The sequence below is a fragment of the Rhipicephalus microplus genome, chromosome 7 (assembly GCF_043290135.1).
Source record: "Rhipicephalus microplus isolate Deutch F79 chromosome 7, USDA_Rmic, whole genome shotgun sequence".
Classification (NCBI taxonomy): domain Eukaryota; kingdom Metazoa; phylum Arthropoda; class Arachnida; order Ixodida; family Ixodidae; genus Rhipicephalus; species Rhipicephalus microplus.
This window is the reverse complement of record NC_134706.1, coordinates 21,395,178-21,409,057: the sequence shown is the minus strand read 5'-3', so window position 1 is coordinate 21,409,057 and position 13,880 is coordinate 21,395,178.

Genomic DNA, 13,880 nt, shown 5'->3' with positions numbered 1-13,880 from the left:
TTTCTCAAATTCTCTTTATTTTTGTATACCGATGCTAATTGTGTCTAAATACTTACAATTAAGCAACTCTTACTCTGCAGGAGAAGTAGTGGTAAACGAGTCATTTTAGCGATGGTAGAAGAACACAAACAACCTCTCCCGCTGATGTTCTTAGTGGTCCTTGGGGCATGGTTTGTCGCTGCTAAAGAACGAACCGGTGACTTTATTACTACCAGAAAATTATAGCTTGGCGGCTCACAATAAGTTCTTTCAGGCGATTCAGCACTGTCAGATAAAAATAATAATCACTTATGCCTGATTGCCACCGCACCCTATGTACGTAGAATAAGTTTGGTAAGTGGTTGACAGCTTTCTACAGTGAATAAATAAATAGTCCCACATTTGCCAATGATGAAAGAAGCCGTTCCTTCTCTTAGTGCATATTGTCGCAGTGCAACGCGAACACGTGTCAATATGTAAGTCTGTGCCGCCTAACTTTGTTGATTTGCCTAACATGTTTGGACTAATTGTTGGTCGGAAAAATGTGCCCTTACCTGGCATTCTCCTTCCTTTCTGCAAATGAAAGAAAAAGAAAAAACTCAGAACGCAAGCATGTCAAGGACTACTTGGACAAATAAGAGTCTTTTAGAATATTATCTACTGGGTACTGTAGCATTTTCGTTGTTGTTTTGTTCCAGTATTGTCGTGTGCCAACACCGAACAGCGATGTTGTTGAATGCGAATCATTTATTTAGTTAGCCAAATGCACGTAATATGAGCGTTACAATATCTATCTATCTATCTATCTATCTATCTATCTATCTATCTATCTATCTATCTATCTATCTATCTATCTATCTATCTATCTATCTATCTATCTATCTGTCTATCTGTCTCTCTGTCTGTCTGTCTGTCTGTCTGTCTGTCTGTCTGTCTGTCTGTCTGTCTATCTGTCTGTCTGTCTGTCTGTCTGTCTGTCTGTCTGTCTATCTATCTGTCTATCTGTCTATCTGTCTATCTATCTATCTATCTATCTATCTATCTATCTATCTATCTATCTATCTATCTATCTATCTATCTATCTATCTATCTATCTATCTATCTATCTATCTATCTATCTATCTATCTATCTGTCTCTCTGTCTCTCTGTCTCTCTGTCTCTCTGTCTGTCTGTCTGTCTGTCTGTCTGTCTGTCTGTCTGTCTATCTATCTATCTATCTATCTATCTATCTATCTATCTATCTATCTATCTATCTATCTATCTATCTATCTATCTATCTATCTATCTATCTATCTATCTATCTATCGACATCAGGGTGCTCTTGCGTTCACCTGCTAAACTTAGTTTAGACCACAGTTCGAGTGGAAGACTCAAAGGTCTTGACAAATATGGCTGCCTGGTCATCACATGCAGAATGCGAAACACGGTCGCCTTTCGTCGAGGCACGTGTAGTATATACCCGTATACCGGGGGCCTCTGAAGGCGGGTATGCGTAACGAGTAATTGATTGTATTGACCTCAGAACAGTGAAAACACTAATTGAAATGCGAGTGTTTTAATTATAACCAACATGGGTAGAAGTGACTGGACGAATGCAAATAGCGATCCGGATCGTAGTTGAACTCTAAAAGACCCATTCCGTGTTGTAGTCAGTTTTTTACCACAGAAGCATGCTAGGTCTACTAACTCTTTGGAAAGAGACCCTATGGAAACGCAATGCCGGTGCAAGGCGAGTTGTGACGGCAGCGTTGGCTCTGTAATTTCATAACAAAGTAACAAACGTTACTCCTATACTCCTATGATACAGACGCGACGTCGTATTATTGTCAGTGTAGTGGTTCTGGTACTCTGTTCTCTGCTATAGTAGTTCAATGAACGTTACTTTTTTCTTTTATTTGATTGAAAAAACTACATTCAAGCATTGCTTGATTCCAGAGAAATTAGCGAGGAAATATTTTATATCATATTCACGTCATCAGAACGTCAAGGGCGCTTACTCTCGATAATGCTGACATAAGTACACTAACGCGAGTCCTGACGTTAATTCAGACCTTTAGACACCCTTTGAACGCCCGTGTTGGCTACGTTCTTTGTTAGTCTATAATGTGCACACAGCTACATCACAAATAAAAAGACGCCTATTCACCTCGTCACACCTGGCTCCATTAGGAGGGGGATCTACAAAATTTTGGCGCACTCAATACTTTCGTGAAGATTGCCGCTTAGACGACATTGTTGTCATGCTTACATGACGAGCGAACAAAATCTTGCATACTTGAAGCAGACCTTCAATCACTCCTCTCTACTCGTGCATTAGTTGTGCACTACGCTGGATCTGTTCAGTTTATTCAGTAGCTAATAAAATGAGCGCTGGTTATCCCATATTGCGAGATCCATAGGTTAATTGAGTTTAGTTATGGTGTTCAATATCTAATAACCTTCAACGGGGACAGAGAGTGTGAACTTTTATGTCAGAAAAAAAAAGACCAGAACCAATGTGAGGGATCACAGAGCAAGTTTCCACAGTGTAAACGTTACGTAAGAGCAGATGAGCACACTTGTGGAGAGTCATCACGAAGTGCATGGCTTTGCAGTAAGCAGGCTCATACCCATTAAATTTTTTTTCGAGGGTGTTCATCTGCAGATCGGTCAACTTTGGCAAATGGTGGTTGCTGTAGAAGCGTATGAATACTCCATTATCACCCAGAATGTTCAATTATGAACCAACTTCAAGGCGCGTTAGAACCCCGTCAAGTTCCTTTAGTTCCTCTATTGTTGCGAAAATACGTTCACTACAATTGAGTACCTGCAGAAACGCCTGATTGGTCAGCCGATGAGATCCCGGTGCCCAAGGTGCTTTCTTGTACCACGTACATGCTTCTTGACACTGTGCATAAGAGTTGCGAAAAGTTGACATTGTTTTCAATCAATATGCGATTGTCGAACGTATTTGTTCCCTTTACTTTATTGTTTCAGTGATTGCGAGAGGCAATGTGGAAAGGTTTGATGTATGTGAGCCTGCTTTATTATGTATACCGGGCTTATTCGAATAATGCCCCGCCGCAGTAGTCTAGTGGTAAGGTGTTTGGCTGCTGACCCACAGGTCACGGGATCGAATCCCTGCATCGGTGGCTGCACTTTAGATGGAGGCGAAAATGCAGTAGGCCCGTGTGGTAAGATTTGGGTGCACGTTAAAGGGCACCAGGTGGTCAAAATTTCCGGAGCCCTCCACTACGACTTCTCTCATAACCATGTGATGATTTTGGGACGTTAAACCACCCACATCAATCAATTTTACTCTCGTATGTCGTACTTCAGAAACCATAGCGCACTAAACGAACAGCAGACAAGATGAACTCTGGAGAAGCGCTTTCCCTGTATTCCTCGCGTCTCGTGTTTGTTTAGGGAGCTTTTGTTTCTGAAATACAATGAAGCTAAACATGGTCTAAGGTATTTCCTTCTGCGGCGCTAGTATTTACAATGAGTAAATATCCGCAATCAAAGCAGTTCGCTAGTGCACCCATTCATCCGTCAGTCCGTCCAATCGTCGCTTCGTGCATGCATCAAGTCCGTTCGTTTCTCTCTATTCGTCCGTGAATAGTTCACGCTACGCTGCAATTGCATATTTTTTTTATTCAGGTTCAATCTTCCAGCAAGCCACACCGAGACCCCACATCTCGATCTTTGTCACAATATATTATGACGTCAGCCAAAAATAAGCGCAGGAAGTTTGATTCTGTATAGTGACTTAATGAAAAGCGCGCAATAATTGGTAGCCCCGCCGCGGTGGTCTAGTGGCTAAGGTACTCGGCTGCTGACCCGCATGTCGCGGGTTCGAATCCCGGCTGCGGCGGCTGCATTTCCGATGGAGGCGGAAATGTTGTAGGCCCGTGTGCTCAGATTTGGGTGCACGTTAAAGAACCCCAGGTGGTCGAAATTTCCGGAGCCCTCCACTACGGCGTCTCTCATAATCATAGCGTGGTTTTGGGACGTTAAACCCCACAAATCAATCATCAATAATTGGTAGAAAAGGTGAAAGAATAGGTACTTTAGGCCAACGTGTAGTTCAATGTGGACTTTTTTCTTTTGTTCCTGTTAATTTGCGCTTTTGTGCAAAACAACAAACCATGACTTTTCCGCCCTGTCTCTTCCCATCTAGACGAGAGTGGTAGGACCATTTTGATTAGTTTTTGAGCGGTCACCGTCGAAGAATATAATACAACGGCTAGGCTTTTGGTGGGAACTGCTAGCTGAAAAGAAAATCACATGAGTCAAGAAGCGTGTTTGAAACGAAAACTGGAGCCAGTGGCTCATCGAAGATTGCGAGGCTTAGTTCCTACCACTCGGCAAAGCACAGTAGAAATGGCGCTGCTTGCGAGGAGGGTAGAATCGGTTGCCGTAAACTCTCTTAAACCCACGCGAACAGCATTACTTATCGTGCAAGTTACCTGATCTGGCTGCATTCGCGTTGCTTGTGCAAGTCAGAAAAAGCGAGCAGGGACTAATTAAACCTAACGCGCCTAGGACGTCGTGTATTTTGTGAATTATTCATCCATGCCCGTTCATATGCAAGACCACGCAAAAATGGCGCTCACCTGTTCAAAGCGCAGACAAGCTGTAGGAGCAAAGAAGCGGTTGTAAGACGACCGGTACGAATCCTGTCGGAGAGCTGACGTCACCCTGTAGAACGGGTTATGTGACGATGATGATATCTTCTTCTATGTTGGCAAGCACCCACTGTAGAGAGTTGTGCGACGAGGCCATTCTAATGGACGAGTGTACAATAGTGTACGCCTTATCGAAGATCACGAAGGCAATATTGCATAGCAATGGTAAATTATAAAAAAATTGAGGCAAGTCGCATCCCTGAGTTAGGTGTCCAGATGTTGCCCTCGAACGATGGCGTTCATGCGTGCCCCTACATTTCTTGATGTAACTGCGTTTCGAGAGCTACCAAAATGGATCTCAAGGGCCACATAGAAATAATGGCGAGGTTGCGACCTGCTTTTGCAGTTGAAGCTAGCACTCCAGCCTTTCACAAAAAAGTGCGTGTTCATTGAACTAGTTTAATTAGTTTTAGTTTGTTAACCAGAAAGTTAATTGCCCATCAGTCAAAATAATTGTATGTTTCGACAACACATGCATCTGATATAGCGCTTAAATTGAACCACAACATGCGATTTTTTGCTAGTTTTCTTTTATATAAGAATTTATGAACGTTCCCAAACCCGGAAGCAAGCATTGTATAAAAAATTGACATTATAAGGTACAGTGTGGTCAATCCTCCTTGTGGGTATGAACCAAGTCCTTCTAGGCGACAAGACAAGAAGCAAGGCTCTGGCTCGTTTCTGTGCCACTAAAATTACTAGGAAGGCGATGATGATGGCGGCCTGCTAAAATATGGCACATGGCCACACAACGGATTTAGAAGCGGATGCCAGTGCATTGAGATGTTCTGCGAGAATGAGATATCAAAGTCCGAAAATGATGATCGTCCAGCATGTTAGGTTCAAGTCAATACGGTTGTCATTGAACTACTGTGGTGAGACGCCAAATCACCAATATCGAAACCTCAAGCCTGCATGGAATGCGCAGTGCATGTAGTGTTGCCAGATGGTCACGACGAGGCGGCACGCGCTTTCATCTCCCACGCGTACTTTGCTTCGTGGAGAGGGGCGCGGGGTGGGCGTTCACGCGTGCGCGCGCTTATCACGTGGCGGGGATAATCGTACGCCTTGGGCTTTCACCGGAGCCATTATTGCGGTGGAGATGATTGCATGCCTTGGGCTTTCACCGGAATGATTACGTTGTAGTTGGCGGGCGCACAAGCATATCCTAGATTCATGAAGAGTCCCACTGGTTCAAGAGAGTAGCGGCATGCTTTGATGTCAATGTAATGTTTTCAGCCAAAAATAAGCTAAAGGGGAATAACCCGAAGCTGCTGTATTGCGAGTTTTTTTTAAAAAAGGTGGTGAAAATGGCGAGTGTACCATGAGACGTGGCACTCGTTTTGTGTCTTCTGTAAAAGGGGTGGTATACGAGATCCCCTTTTCGTGTGGACACGTTCACGTGTGGCCAAACTGGGCAATGTCTTAATATCCGTCTACGTGAGCACCACAGCTCATTGAAGGGTACGCTGTCATCCCACTTGACATTACATTGCCGTAAGTGTGGCTGCAGTCTACCGTTCGAACACACAGCAAGTAACCCGTGAAATAATTGAGGCCTGCATCATCCAAAAACAGGGCTCTAAATGCGAAACGCATGAGTCAACCATCTATATTCCTTCGTGATAAAGAATTTTGTTTCTGATTCACATGTTTTCTTAGTTCCGCCAAACTATGCATGCGCACTGGTTGTTTCATTTTTTTTGTGATTTTTACGAGTCTGTTTTTAGGCAGTTCTTTGTAAGTTCGCTTCCAAGTATTTTTTTCAAGTTTTTTTCTCCGTTTCCGTTAGGCAAGCGCGCTTGCTTGTTTATTGCTGAATAAATGTTTCCTTGTTTTTGTATGATGGTTTGTTGTACTTTTTCTATAAAAGGGAGGCGTGAGATTGCTGTCATTTGAGTCGATATATATTCATGTGTGTTCCCAAACAAACGTGGCTTCGCTACGGCGGTCAAGTGGCCAAGGTACTCGGCTGTCGACCCGCAGGTCACGGGATCGAATCCCGGCTGCTGCGGCTCCATTTTCGATAGAGGCGAAAATGTTGTAGGCCCATCTGCTCAGATTTGGGTGCACGTTAGGGAACCCCAATTGGTCGAAATTTCCGGAGTCCTCCTTTACGGCGTGTCTCATAATCATATGATAGATTTGGCACGTTAAACCACACATATCAAATAAACGTGGTTTGATTTTGTGGCTCAGGTCGTCTATGTCTCTTCCTTTTGTCTCAGTAATTTTTGTGCAAACAATTTTAAATTAAGATCACGGCACTTGCTGCACAGTTCCCGTTTGCGAAAAGGGCGTGCTTTTCAGACACAGCAAAGTAACAATCGAGGCACTTATTCCTGTATCTGTACCTGTAAGTACGCTTTGTGTGTTATTTGTGCGTGAGAAACGCGGGACACGTTTCGATCTGCTTGCAATTTCGCGCGTGACCTTCCAATTTGGTGATTTCACTTTCATTGCTTCACCTTTTCGGCAAAGCTGCAATTTTTTTTTGAAAACTGCTGCCGCTTATTTGTCGCGAAGCAGGCTAGCGAATAATTCATAATCTTCCAAGTTTTCATCACCTGTAGCCGGGGAAAACCACAATGTATATTTATTCGTATATTTATTCGACCATATATTTATTCGAACGTAAGCAGTCTTTCAGTTCTCCGGCTTCATGCGATGAATTTCTAAAATAACCCAACAAATTCTTCAAGGCGTACAACCTCGTGAACGCGCCGTAATGGTTCAGCTTGTCACAAACGTTAGCGAAGTCGTCGTAGTCTATGTCGAACGCCACGACGCCAACGGCAAAAGTCAACTCCAGCGCCCGTATCCTGCATAGCTGAAAAAATCAGTATTAGAAGTTGCTCTTCAATTATAAATAAAAACTCGCATGGTGCAAGCTGTAAGGCAACAGCAACAAATATAACGCAAACAAGAACAAAAAGTTGCTTGTAATGTATTTCTTCCCTTTATACGTCTCTTTGTCAGGCCCATTTCAAGTGCGAAGTATTTCTTTGTGGACCAAGGAAACTTAGAGTATCTATCTATCTATCTATCTATCTATCTATCTATCTATCTATCTATCTATCTATCTATCTATCTATCTATCTATCTATCTATCTATCTATCTATCTATCTATCTATCTATCTATCTATCTATCTATCTATCTATCTATCTATCTATCTATCTATCTATCTATCTATCTATCTATCTATCTATCTATCTATCTATCTATCTATCTATCTATCTATCTATCTATCTATCTATCTATCTATCTATATATCTATCTATCTATCTATCTGTCTGTCTGTCTGTCTGTCTGTCTGTCTGTCTGTCTGTCTGTCTGTCTGTCTGTCTGTCTGTCTGTCTGTCTGTCTGTCTGTCTGTCTGTCTGTCTGTCTGTCTGTCTGTCTGTCTGTCTGTCTGTCTGTCTGTCTGTCTGTCTGTCTGTCTGTCTACCTATCTATCTATCTATCTATCTATCTATCTATCTATCTATCTATCTATCTATCTATCTATCTATCTATCTATCTATCTATCTATCTATCTATCTATCTATCTATCTATCTATCTATCTATCTATCTATCTATCTATCTATCTATCTATCTATCTATCTATCTATCTATCTATCTATCTATCTAATCTTTGACATGAACATTCTATCTTGACAAATGTTGTGACACCCGTGATGGTATAATACACCATCACGTGGAGCATATATTCACCTTACGGATTTAGTAAGGCGCATGGAACGAGGGTTCGCACGACAAATAGTTCGCCATCCGTTTCCCGAGCAACGGCGACAACAGGCTTCAGAAATGTCCACGCTAGATATTTTTTCTTGTAGACTGAGTCGCAGGAAATCACCCTAGACGCACAGAAAAATGATGACTCCTCAGCCCGATGTGAAGCTAAGCATCTTACGTAGTCAAGTACCCTACGCATGATCCACGTCCGTGCTGGAATTTTCTCGGGGAGCACCTGGAGCGTAAAATTTGATCATGAAAATTAGGCAGTCTTGATTTGCGCGAGTGCCTCGCCTAGAAGTCACCCAGGAATCCTTTGGGGGGGTTCAGACGCATTCGATTACCCAAATCGGTTTATGGCGATTTGTGACGAGCAATACGGTCTCCCTCTTCCGATCGCCAGTTACTGCACGAGGCACTTTGACCGTCTTTGGGCATGAGCACAGGAAGTGACGCACGTTAACTCTTTTCTTGCACAATTTATGCCTACCGCTGTGCTGACCTAGGTAACAGCGCCAAATGGCCCCGGTGTAACAACGAAGGGATGATATTTGAAGGACGGCACGCCAAAAGCACGATGTTGTCAGGAAAATTTGTAAGCTTCCGCAAATACAGCAACAGGAAGCTTACAATTTAATTATACTGTGGTGGCGCGTATTTGTTTTTCGTTGTTTTAGTTTAAACAAGAGGCAGAAACTATTTCGCCTGTCTTCAATATCCATCGAAGCAGATGCTTTACTGTAGTTTTATGCTTTGCTGAGAAAGGAGCGCTTAATATTGAACTTTTCTTTCACCCAGTTAGAGAGAAACACAATGAGCAAATCCTGTGGTGATTTCGCTGGCGCAAGTGAGATTGCTTCCGATTTCCCGCGAGAAAAAAATGTGCACGCACGGTCGATTCCTACCTTCTCCACTAAAGTGGTATCGTTGTCATAGGCAAACACGAAGTTATCCACCGTACTGTAATACATGGCGCCACGAACTGTCGTCTTGTAGGAAATGTTATTGCTGAAGCTCACGTCCTTGCATACCTGATACAGGGAGAGTGGAAAGAGACCAGACAGATGGCACAATAAGAAGAGAGAGAAGACGCAGCTTATGAAACCACTGTCACACAAACAACTTTAGAAGGGACAGAGAAAGAACAAAGCGAAATAGAAGTATGGAAGCTTTTTTCTTGCGTTCACTTCAGCAAACGCTCATTTCGAGACAGTTCCAGCATACCTGGTACTGCTGCAACGTAAGCAAAACGTCAATACGTTGTATTCTATCAATGTGATCTAATTCTTTAGTAAATTTCAGTCCTCGTCCATTTAATTGAAATTTTTTTCTCACTGAGGTTACAACAGGTTCAAAGACCTCACCTCTACACAAAAGCATGGTATAGTCCCCGTAACGAAAAACTTTACTGATGGAGTATTAAAAATAAAGATGTTCAATACCCAAAACAACTTTTACAAGCCCGTGTGTTACAGGCCGTGTGCTCAGAGTTGGGTGCACATTTAAGAACCCCAGGTGGTCGAAATTTCAGGAGCCCTCCACTATGGCGTCTCTCATAAACATATGATGGTTTTGTGACGTTAAACTCCACATATCAATCAATCAGTACAACAATGAACGAATGAAAACAAGGTGCCTCTGGTTTAAAAACACCGCCCAACTTTGTCGACTATCCTTAACGCGATGCCGCGTTCCATCGTTACCAATGGAAAGCTGAGCACTGACGGGTGGATTTGACGTTTTCGTAGGGTTGGCTCGTTCAAAAGGGGGTGACGTCAGAGTCGTCGAGAAAGATCCCGAGTTTCGCCAAAGTCGGGCTATCCTGCATGGTGCCCTAGAAAAGCAGCTCTGGTATCATAAGAAGGTTACTATTGTTGAAATATTCATAGGTGGAGACTTTGTTTCATGTCTATCATGGCCGCGTTATCGTACGGCTAAGCGTAAATGCCACTCGTGCCCTCTCATTCAACGGAACGTTCGACGAGATTGAAGGCAAATTGAAGACGGCCACTGCAGCATGCCTTGTTGTATCTTATTTTAGGCACGGCCTAAAAAGGGTACAAAGTGTTTGTCCAAGGACTCACTTCAGCGTAGCTTCCGAAGGATTCCACGAATGGAACGTATCTACATTCGGACAGGAAGTCAGCTGGCTGTCCCAGTTTGCGGATGGTCCATCGGCCTTTCATGGTGACCGATAACGCCCAAGATGCGACCATGCCTTCTTTAGTGAGCTTCTTCAAGGTGTCTGCCGCTTTGTGCTGCGTGAGGTTTAACGCGACATGTCATTTGCGCCTAAGCAATCGGTCAAGTAAAGTATAGAGTTTATTAAAATGGTTCACCTGAGTTACACGATTAGTATACGTTAGTATGAGATATGCAGAGTGGTGTGTCATTGTGGGACGCCGTGTATACAGGTGCTGCAAGCGCACAGTGAGCTCCAGAAAGGGGACACGGAAGCCCCGCGCATAGGAAACAACGGCGACTTATACCTTTGGTACACAGGCAGTCTATACCCCGTTTACGCTAACCGCGGTTACGTTAACCGCAGGTTCGATGATGTTACACGGCAGACGAAACCACGGTTATGCCGTTAACCACGGTTTTTAGGAAACCGAGCTCTGCAACCTCGGTTAGGCAGACAACCGAGAAAATTGCTGCGCTCACCACCGATGAGTGCATGCCGGCGAGCGCGCGTGAAAAATGGACGAGCTGGACGACACGAACCGCTCGTAAAGCCTGAAAAGATTGTGGGAAAATCACTTGAGTGATATGCGGAGCACGTCACGCATTGCAAAGGTGTACAAGGCAATTGCAGCCGAGTTGAAGGTCAACCTTCCGCCTGACGCAGAGCAATCCACGCCAAAGCAAGTCCGGAAGAAGATAGACAATCTGAAGAAGTACCAGCGGGTACATTATTATACTAGGAGGCACATAAGACATTTTGGCCTAGTTGCTGCTGAATGTATTCGGAGCATATATACGCAAAGAAGTGGCTCTGTTGATTGTTTTACGCCAGATGGCGTTAGCCACCTTAACCGAGGATGCTTTCGCGCTGTGTAACATCGGCAAACCGTGGTTGGCCCTAACCGCGGTTCAATGCGGTCAACCGTGGTTGGTTTTAACTGCGCTTGCTTTGCCTGTGTAACATGGGTATAAGTCGTTCACGCGGTTGACGAGCGGTTGAGACAAAAAGAAAAAATAAAACGTCTGGATATCGTGTCTCGCAAGAACTAGGTGACACGTGGTCGTCTTGTTTCAAGTTCAGAATTTGGCATTCGCGTGTGGCCTTTCGGAATGCCGCGAGGACACGGAAGTAGCTTTCGACTGCTGGGCCGACTGAGTGTCATGGGATGGCGGGGCGCCTCGTTGTCGCATGTACACATTGTTAGTAGACAGGGCCTAACAACGTTCTCACTGCGTTTACGGCGGATTCTATACGAAGCGACATTTAGTGCTAGGGCAGACATAGCTCGAGCCAGCGAAAGTCTACCGGCGGACGTCAGCCGATACACAGGCTATCATGGGAGAGAGTGTGACGACACGCGTTACGTAGAGAACCGATCCCCTGACGTGTTGTGTTTTGTAGCGTGCTTTTTACCAATGTAGTTTCGGTCTGCTATAGTAGTGTTTCTGCTATTGGTGGTGGTGATACGAGCCCCCACGTGTGCTTGGCTTGTGTGGAGACCTTTTGTTTGACCGAGGGTTGAAAAGAGGGTGTTTGGATGTGATACGCGAGCGGAGGCTTGCGCTTGGGCCCGGGAAGACGACCGAGTGCTGCAATAAAACGTCTATTCAGAGGACAACGGCTCTTCGTTCGAGCTGCCAGCGAGTACTAAAGTCAACGAGGGGCGTCCGTTCCGAATATCAAATACTTTCCCTCCTTGGCCATTGTTGAAGCTAGACGAGAACGAAGAAAATTACTGAATATTAAAAAAAAAGATCACAAATTACCCCAAAGAAGGACAGGGGGACCTCCTACGACTACCCGAATGGTGAAATGACCCGCCGCGGTGTTCTAGTGGCTAAGGAACTAGGCGGTTGACCCGCAGGTCACAGGATCGAGTCCTAGCTGTAGAGGCTGCATCTTTGATGGAAGCGAAACTACCGTACGCCCGTGGGTTTAGATTTTGGTGCACGTTATAAAAATCTAGGTAGTAGAAATTTCCAGAGCTCTCCAATATGGCGGGTCTAATAATTGTATGGTGGTTTTGGGACGTTAAACTCTAAATATTAGAAATATGGTGACTAATAATAGTGAAACTGAAACAAAAGTGTATGAACATGTGAGACATAAAACGTAAGCTTGGTGAACACTAACGATAAGATCAGTACATAAGCTAATTGTTGTATTCACTATAGAAAATATGATACGAAAATAACACAAAGCAAGCGATAAAACAGGAGTAGCAAATAGTAACATTTATGAATTTGCCAACATGCTATATAAAGGTTGCTCAGCTATCAGTAATACATGTAACGCAAAACAATATGTTGAATAAGAGAATAGCACAAAAATATCGGGAACTGTTAATAGATTAGCCGATTCAAAACAGTTGACTTACTTTGGAGCAAAGTATTTCTTAACTGCGCGAGCTGAAAGAATATTGTTTTCCTGTGATTTTAAATTTCATTTCTATCATTGACATCAAGATGAGACATCAACAAGGATAAGGCAGTGAATTACAAATAGTTATGCTGGTGAACATTATGTTGTTCATATCCTCAGATTATTTCGTGTCCATCGTCGAAAATAAAGAGGCAGAAGTTATGTCATTGCATTCTGCGTGGCATTTTGATGCCTATTACAACTTTTTTTTATTTTGTACCATGATTGAGCCACAAATTGTATAACAATGATTGAGCCGCAAGTGGTCACAAAAGCATTCTTTCTCCTTCTCTTCGTGAAAGCAAAATTCTGAATTGTGCTCTCTCTCTTACACACACACACACACACACACACACACACACACACACACACACGCACACGCACACGCACACTCACACGCACACGCACACACGCACACGCACACGCACACGCACACACACACACACAATATAGGTATTCCAGTCATTTCACCATAAATTCATTAGTTTATTTTCATTTAGCATTGCTTTCATGAAACTCAGAGAAAGCCGTGCTCACAACAGTGTGATTTTCCGCAACAATGATTTTCATGTGTTAACAGGCTGTTATTTCACAAAATCATGCGTAACACAGCATGGATTAAAGTTCATTGAACTACACTAAACCGCATATTTTCTTACCATGTCATGCTTGTAACTGCTGTTCGAAGAGATCGATGCGGGCCTCTGCAGCATCGCTGGCGGCACGATGCGACAGTCCTGGTAGGTGTTGTCACCCTCCACGTAGTGACTCAGCATAACCACAACGTCCGGCGTGAATATTTTTCTGGTCGCGCATGTATAGAAATTGTTTTTCAAGTTAAAATGACTTTCACAAAGGAGACGAGAACGTTGTTTTTTATACTGACAT